Genomic DNA, 9,211 nt, shown 5'->3' on the forward strand with positions numbered 1-9,211 from the left:
TATGTTGACACTATGGTATGGTTGTATGGATCAAAATTTCCAGTTATATGGGGCAATGGTCAAGATTGGATTACATATACTTCCTGATTTGCCTTAGTAATCCTAATGAAGACAGCAGTCCTAGTTTTCATTTTTATTATAGAAGAACAAAAAGCCTAAAGAGAAGACAGCTGACTGTCAATTGTATCTTGATTTCATAGGGTTGAGAAAAGCATGTGAGTCTATTTGGTTGGAATGTTGACCTGTGGCACAGTTATATCATGTGGTAGTCCTTGAAATACAGGATAAGTTCTCTACTTTCTGATAGACTTCATGCTTATCTGAGATTCCCACAATTAGCACAGTGTAGGTAGGTAACAGAATAATCCATTACATATATTTGCTACTCATGTTATTACTTGAAATTAAGATAGAAAACATTGGGTTAGCATTCTGTAACAAAACATACTAATAATCAATTTATGATGTGGAGGGTTTGTCTCCTAGTTTCATAGATTTCAGCTAATGATCAGATAGCATTGCTGCTTTTGGGTCTTTGGCAAGGCAGAATATCAGGCCAAAAGTGCATGTTGGGGCGTTTGTATGTTCATTTCATTGTGCCAAAGCAAAACAGAGAGAGGAAATGGCCAATATTCCAATATGCCCTTCAAAGGCACACCACCAATGAATGACCTAACTTCCTTCTACTAGGCCCCACCTCCTAAAAGTTCCACCACCTCCCAATAGCACCACAGGCCAAGAATCAAGTCTTCTACACATGGGTCTTTGGGAGGCATTCAAGATCCAAATTATATCAGGTATCAATCACCTAAGTGTTCATGGAGTTGTAAATCCCTAGATAGTGCACACCAAAGAATAAGGGAGATCTTAATAGCAGATATATTTCTTTATACTCCTTATGTGTGGGTCTAACACTGGTCCCCATCACCAACCAGCACAAGAAACATTAATGAGGACTTTAAGTGGTATTCATCAGATTAAATTAAATATGCTAACTGAAGTGGTCCATATAAACAACCTCATATTGAGTACAAACAGATAATTAATACTCTTATATTAAACTCAAGAATGTATTAGGGGCTGTGCACAGCAGCTGTTTAAGTCCAATTAGGAGAAAATAAATTCAAGAACTATAGTTCATTCAAAGGGAGTTTCATGGAAAAGAATGTATTCTTTAGAAGGATTTATGAAGACAAAAATATGGACCCAGTTACTCAAAACCAGGGTCCCAAGGTACAAGCAACATCAGCAGAATAGCCTAATACAGAACAGTGTGGTTCCTGCATGCTTTAAGCCACAAGACACCCCATGACCTGGAGGTATAACCAGCGCACACTGGTGTCATTCTGGTGAGGTGAATGGTCCCCCTACAAATGGTAAGGGAACATGTCTGAGACTCAAGGGAATCCATCCAATCTAGGTATCAACATTTTATTTTATGGAGAAGGGAGTTTGGGCATCTGGAACATAACAGTGTTCATATGCCATTTTAAAAACAAGTTTGTCTTTTACCAAAAAAAAGTCTGGAGTCTAAATTTTACTTCTAATCAGAAATACTTGACAGCAAAGACACACACACACATGTGTACAGAGACAGTTATGTTTTTGACAGTAAATTGCTTAAACAGTTTTCTGTTCCTATCTAAATAGGAAGCTGATAACTTTCCTCTTTGAAAACAGAATTGTCTTTCTGCAATGCCCATACTCAAAATAATTGACAACTAAAGCTTTTTAATTTTTTAAATTCTTTTTTTAAGAACAAGGACACATTGTAATCCTTTTAGATGGCCTCATTCACATCATTGCATACACGTGAGCTCCTTTTAAAAATGTGTTGTTTGTGCAAAATATATGTGGTTGATATGACTATTTTAATATTTTGTTATTGTTGAGACTTTTTGAAGGGGTTATGCTATTGCTTTTGTTGCTTTTTTTTGTAATGTGAGGAGTAGTAGGGGAGGAAAAAATTACTATTCAGTCATATTTACAACTGAATATGGATTCTGGTGAAAATGTTTATTGTGAAACATGAATTAACAAATAAGAGATAGGATGTTTTCCTGAATACTCGCCCCCCCCCCAAAAAAAATCCCCAAACTTCCTAATTCTGAAGCCAGATAAAAGCTCTTCTGGTGATTATATGAAAGTTAAAAAGCAGTTATACAAGAGGAATGGCTGTGATGGAATTTATTAGACAAGATTAAAAAAAAAAAAAGTGAAATCCAGAGGGTGTATTTAAGTGGCTTTGACAAATACACACATTTCCTTTGTTCTTCTGCTCTGTTCTTTTTCTTTTTCTATTTTTTTTATTTATATATGACAGCATAATGCATTATAATTCTTATTACATATATAGAGCACTATTTTTTCATATTTCTGGATGTATACATAGTATATTCACATCAATTCATGTCTTCATACCTGTACTTTGGATAATAATGATCATCACATTTCACCATCATTAATTACCCCATGCCCCCTCACTTCCCTCTAACCCCTCTGCCCTATCTAGAGTTTGTCTATTCCTCGCATGCTCCCTCTCCCTATCCCACTACGAAACAGCCTCCTTATATCAAAGAAAACATTCAGCATTTGGTTTTTTGGGATTGGTTAACTTCACTTAGCGTTATCTTCTCTAACTCCATCTATTTACCTGCAAATGCTATGATTTTATTCTCTTTTATTGCTGAGTAATATCCCATTATGTATATATGCCACCTTTTTTCTCTTTTATCCATTCATCTAGTGAAGGGCATCCAGGTTGGTTCCATAGTTTAGCTATTGTGAATTGTTCTGCTATAAACATTGATGTGGCTGTATGCTGTTTTTAAGTCCTTTGGGCATAGACTGAGGAGAGGGATAGCTGGGTCAAATGGTGGCTCCATTCCCAGTTTTCCAAGAAATATCCATACTGCTTCCATATTGGCTACACCAATTTGCAAAATAAAATACTTGGGAATCAACTTAATGAAAGAGGTGAAAGATCTATATAATGAAAATTACAGAACGCTAAAGAAAGAAATCAAAGAAGGCCTTAGAAGATAGAAAGATCTACCTTGCTCTTAGATAGGCAGAATTAATATTATTATAATGACCATACTTCCAAAGGCACTATACAGATTTAATGCAATTCCAGTCAAATTTCCAATGACATTCCTCATAGAAATAGAAAAAGCAATCATGAAATTCATCTGGAAAAATAAGAGACCAAGAATAGCTAAAGCAATCTTAGCAGGAAGAGTGAAGCAGGTGGAATCATTATACCAGATCTTAAACTATACTACAGAGCAATAGTAACAAAAGCATGGTACTGACACCAAAACAGACTGGTAGACCAATGGTACAGAATACAGGACACAGAGACTAACCCACAAAATTATAATTATCTTATATTAGACAAAGGTGCCAAGAACATGCAGTGGAGAAAAGATAGCCTCTTCAACAAATGGTGCTAGGAAAACTGGATTGTACTCTTAAAGACCCTCTTTATTTCCAGGGAGTAATTTATGTGCTTTAAGAGTTTTCTTTTGGAATACTTAAACATCAACAAGCATGGTTTATTGCACATAATAACCTATGATGAATTTTTGTTATATAAAGAGATTTGAAGTTAATAATATTAATATTGAAAATCAGGATGCAAATGTTTTCTATTTTGTTATTCCTATAAATAATGCTTCAATGTTCAAAGAAGGTTTTAGTTCTCTCCCTTTGATCTTACTCACCATTTTAGACTTTATTCAAGTGTTATTTCCTAAAAGATGCTCTTGCACATTCCCTAAAGGTGTAATAGTGCTGTTTTGGGTGCTCCTTGTACATATTTCTGTTCTTGCACTTGCCTGCTACATTCTGGTAATGCTGTTCCCTCTGTGTCTGTTTTCCTCGCCACTCTGTGAACTTCTTGAGGGACAGAAACATAACATTCTTGTGTCTTCCATGCCTGAAATATAGAATGTGCTCAATATTTCTAGAGTAAATGAACAAATAAGGATGTTGTTCATCTTTCTCCATGACTTTTATTTATGATATCTGAAAGAAAGAACAACCAAGATTGTATACAGTTAAAATACTACATTTCTATCAAATGACATTTGTGGAAGATAAGCTAATTCAATGTAACTGTTAGGAGAGATAATGTGTAAACATTTGAAATTCTTAGACTGTAATTTCTTTTTAATAATTTGCAGCTCTGTTTATTTATCACAGTTAACCAATGTTACAATTTCAATTTAAAAACAAATCCCACTTAAAAGCTAACATTCAAAATGATAATATAACACAACCTCAAGACTAAAAGAGCCACATCCAATATACAGTTAAAGTTATTTATGATGGTTTTAGCCAAAACAAAACAAGCCTAGAGATAAAGTTAAATAATTTTCAATTTCTTCCAAATAAATAACAGAAGACTTCATCCATCCAGGAGGAGTATCTGACTCCTTAAAATAGCAAGTCCCATCAAAATAAAAAATACTCCAAAATGTTTGGGTCTTTTAATAAGAATTCAAATGAGTAATATGTATATCTCAAGTAGCAACTAAATTTCTTGGTTACCAGAAAATAATTAGAATTAAATTTAAATCACATAAATATATCTTACCCCCTTCATATCAATAATACGTAATTTTATGTGCTGCATTTGTGTACAATAAATCGAAGTGCATTCTGCTGTCATGTATAACTAAGACAAATTTAAAAAAAGAATATGTAATTTTAAATGTGGTAATAAACTAGAAGCAGCAGCACACCCCTGTAATCCCATCCACTACAAAGGCTGAGGCAGGAGGATTGCATATTCCAGGCCAGACTGGTCAATTGAGCAAGACCCTGTCTCAAAATAAGATAAAATAAAACATAATAAAGGGCTGGTGGTGTAGCCCAGTGGTAGAGCACTTACCTAGCATGTGCAACACCCTGGGTTTAATCACCAGTTCCATAAATAAAAACAAAAATTATGTTAATAAAAACTGTGAGGCAAATATATAATTTTTATGTATGATAGCCCTTCTATCTCTACTCCTACCTCATCCCAGTTTCTCTCATACCATTCTTAAAAAAAAATATTGAATTTGATGCTGGCTGCCTCAGGCTTTATATATTAGAAAACTCAAGAAAACCTTCCTGCAGAGTAAATTGTGTTCTGTGCATGCCCATCTTCCTTCTCTAGGTGTAACCCCAACCCTGGCTTTTCCTGCTTTTACATCTTATCTTCCCACACTCTCTCCTCAAAGCCCTCTTTGACCATTTCTGTTTGCCATCAACACCAATCTTAGTCCATTTTATCTTGTTTGGAATTTAAACATCATGGTGCTAATTTAAAACAGGGTTTTAGCAATGAAATGAAAAGAGCCCTTTCTCCAATTAAAAGGAACTCTTAAACTAATATTCTTATGATGACCCATGACTGAGTTTTACTTATCATAAATATTAACTAAGCAGTATTTTGTTTGTTTGTTTGTTTTGATACTGAGAATTGAACCTAGGGGTAGGCACTTTACCACTGAACTACATCCCCAGAACTTTTTATTTTAATTTTGAGACAGCATTTCACTAAATTGCTTCAGGTCTTAATAAGTTGCTGGGGCTGGCCTTGAACTTGTGATCCCCTGCCTCCCCGCACCCACCCTCCGTCACTGGGATTATAGGCATACACCACTATGCCCGGCTGTAGGACATTTTAAAAAGAGGGGATTAATGGAAATGATGCAAGAGCTTTAAATAATTGGAAAGAAGAGGCCAATTCTAAAATAAAGGAATTTCATTAAAATGGAGAGTCAAAGAATGAAAGCAGATTTTCATTTATTGCAGATTTTTGCCTAGGAGAATGTCTTAGTGTTTTTGTTTATGAGGGTTTTGTTTTGGGGTGTTCACAATCATGTCAAGCTGCTTGGTGCCTGGCTTTGTTACAGTAACTGGGCCATGCCACAGTAAATGGAAAGGTTACAATATTGGCTGAGCAAATATTTTTATTTCTCTTTAACAGACAAAACAAAACAAAACAAAACAAAAAAAACCTAGACTCAAAGAGGCTCTTCAAGTGAATTTTCTGAGGTTTCTGAGCTTCCTAGGGTTAGTCTTGGCAGAAGTGCATCAAGAAAGAAATCTTCTGAGACACAGAAAGACACATACTGCACTCTCTCCTTCTCATGTGTAGAGAATCTAAAAGAGTTGAATTCACAGAAGTAGAGAGTAAATGACAATGATCAGGGACTGGTGACATGGAGTGGTTTTGGAGTAATGGTCAAATAGTACAAAGTTTCATTCAGGGTGAATAAGTTTAAGAGGTCTACTGTACATCATGGTGACTAAAGTTAATACTACTATGTATATAGATTTGAAAATTGCTAAGAGCAATTTTAAATGTTCTCATCACACACAAACAAATGTTAGTTGGCTTTAATCATTTTACAATGTATGCATATATCAAAACATTTAAAAAAATAAACACTGTAAAAAGAAAAGGAAAAAAAAAAAATAAAAGGAGAATCCAGTCACCCAGGTTCCCTTGTTCTTTTCAGACCTTAACTACTATTTAGACTTCAGGCAGATAATCTTAGTGGGGCTTTGTCATGTTTTCTTCCATTCGGTACCCATTTCTTCTTCAATTCAGGCACTGCAGTGTTTTTCTTTCCCATGTTTCTGGCCTTCCCTCTATTTCACAAAGGCTTTTTAAAGTTTGCCCTTGACATTGTATATATGGCTCCATCATTTTAAATAGATCCAGTCAGATTCCCATGATAATCTCTGCTCTAAGCATGTCGGCCAACCTGTCAGAATGGCAGGAGGTGTGCCAGCCCATTGCATAAATGTCTCTGTCATGTAACTGGATACTGTGGCACAGGACAAAGTAAGCAGGGGAAGCCAAAAGAGTGAGGCAGAGTCAATGGGGAAAGGAGAAAGCCACAGAATTGCTACCTAATTTCACTAGAAGCACTAACAGGCTGCTAGGTTCTTTTGCAATGTTACTGCTATAGAGAGTTTACTTACAGAGGTTTAAATGGAACCCGGAGCCTAATTACGTGAAACTTTATAAGGTCACTTGATGTTGATCAAGGGAGAGAAGCAGACATATCTTAGAGAATAGAGCATGCACCCTGCACTTAGGATCTCTCTAGAGGAACCAAGATACAAAAAGCCTTCAATATTGGGACTGTTAAATCACTCAAAATATGTGTGCTTCATTTATCTTTGATATTTGCTGCAGGATTTATTCCAAAGAATTATAGGGAATTGGGAAAAGTTTTAGAATTTTTTTTATATAATCTCTGAAATGTCACTTGTTTTAAAAATTTGAAAGGAAAGCGGTTCCCCTTTCATATTGTTTCTTCCTACATTAGGCACCAATGACTTCTCTTCACCTTCAAATTTATATTTGAATTTATATTTGATTTTCTTTGTGTATTTGGCAAAAATATGGGTGATCAGTGCACTCTATTTTTTATGTATTAATGGTTAGAAAATGACCATGGTAAAGAATACTTGGATATCAATGTCTATAACTGCCCTTTGTAAAAGAGCCTTAGAATTATATTTTTAAAAATCATCTCATTTGACAACTTCTGTTGTCAAAAATATTAATAGTGTTGGTTATCTGTTCCCAAGGCTTTATAAATAGCATTTGTATTACAAAAAGAAACCTTCTGGAAGTGAGGTGTATAAAAGACAGTTGAATGCTGAAGAGTTTAGGATATGAGCTCAATTGTTTATTTAAGCTTGATTTCTCTAGGGAGGAAATATATTCCCTTCTCATTTCCAGGATCTCCCATGTGGAAGACAATTGTGAAGCATTCCATTCACTCTTTCAATCAAGTTCTAAGGCTTGAAATCTGGGTATTCTTCAAGGCTGTATAAATCTTGGAGCTGGTAGGAACATTTTGGAAATGGAGATACAAGAAGAATAGAGAGGGAAACATCTGCTAAGACAACGACTTGATATGTTATTTCTTGAAATTCCTTAAGGAAACTTTAATTACATGATTAAATTCCCCAAACTAAATGAATAATAATTTAAACTGAATTAATACTCATAATGTAGTTATAAAACATAGGAAGAATATTAATGATGAGACAATGCCAGTGTTATTTCTTATACCAACATAAGTAAATAAAGACATAAAAATAAGAATATAATTATAATTGGCAATCTAAAATGATTTTTCATTGGAAAAGTGTATTCAAATCATAACTTTCATATTGGGTCATAATTTGTGATTTTTAAAATAACTAATAGTGAGTTTTTGTCACTATGAATATGAAGTTCCATACATATAATCAGAGGAATAATTAAAAATTGAAAGCATGTATATGTTACTTATTCCACTAATTATCACCACTCTCAATTTTCTTCATAGTTCTTTCCAGTGATAAGGATATCTCTTCTTGCTTGAGAGAGGCCCTTAAAGAAGATCAACTATTGCATAACATCACAAAACTTAGAAATTAATGCTACTAATATTTTTAAAAGATGGCAGAAATAAAATAGGAATACTTACTAAATTCATCAGGACAACTTTACCCTTCTCATTCTCTAAGACTTTGCTATAATTGGATTCACACATCATTTTGGGGGATGGGGGAGGGAAAGTATTTTTCTGATATTCTAAAGACCTATTAATATATTGCATTTTGTCCACTATTTCTAGATATTATAATAGAAAATATCTACAAAGCAAGTAAAAATGTTTGATTCTAACATAAATGGTCTTTATGCATTAAATTTTTGAATAAATGTTCAATGAATTAGGCAAGGAAAAATGGAGGGGGAATGGGAATAGTAAAGACAGTAGAATGAAATGGACATAACTTTCCCATGTTCATATATGAATACATGGCCAGTTTAACTCTATATCATGCACAGCCACAAGAACGCAAATTTATACTCCATGTATGTATAATATGTCAAAATACACTCTACTGTCATATGTATCTATAAAGCATAACAATAATTTTAAATGTATATAGTAATGAGTACAAGGTCAAGTTTAGAATCCAGAGAACCATAATCTAACTTTTGGGGGGCTCAAGATTCTGATACCTTTTGCTCATAGATTAGAAAATGAGATTCTTTGTCTTTAAAAAGTTGGTTGAATTAGTTAAATATTGAGAAGTCATCTGAGAAACAGTGTTTGGAAAATCCAGAATCAGGGAGATCCATTAGGTCATTTCCCATTCAGAACTGAAATCGTATAGGAATAAAAAACTCAAATGGCTA

Source organism: Marmota flaviventris, chromosome 1, assembly GCF_047511675.1.
Source record: "Marmota flaviventris isolate mMarFla1 chromosome 1, mMarFla1.hap1, whole genome shotgun sequence".
Taxonomy (NCBI): Eukaryota; Metazoa; Chordata; class Mammalia; order Rodentia; family Sciuridae; genus Marmota; species Marmota flaviventris.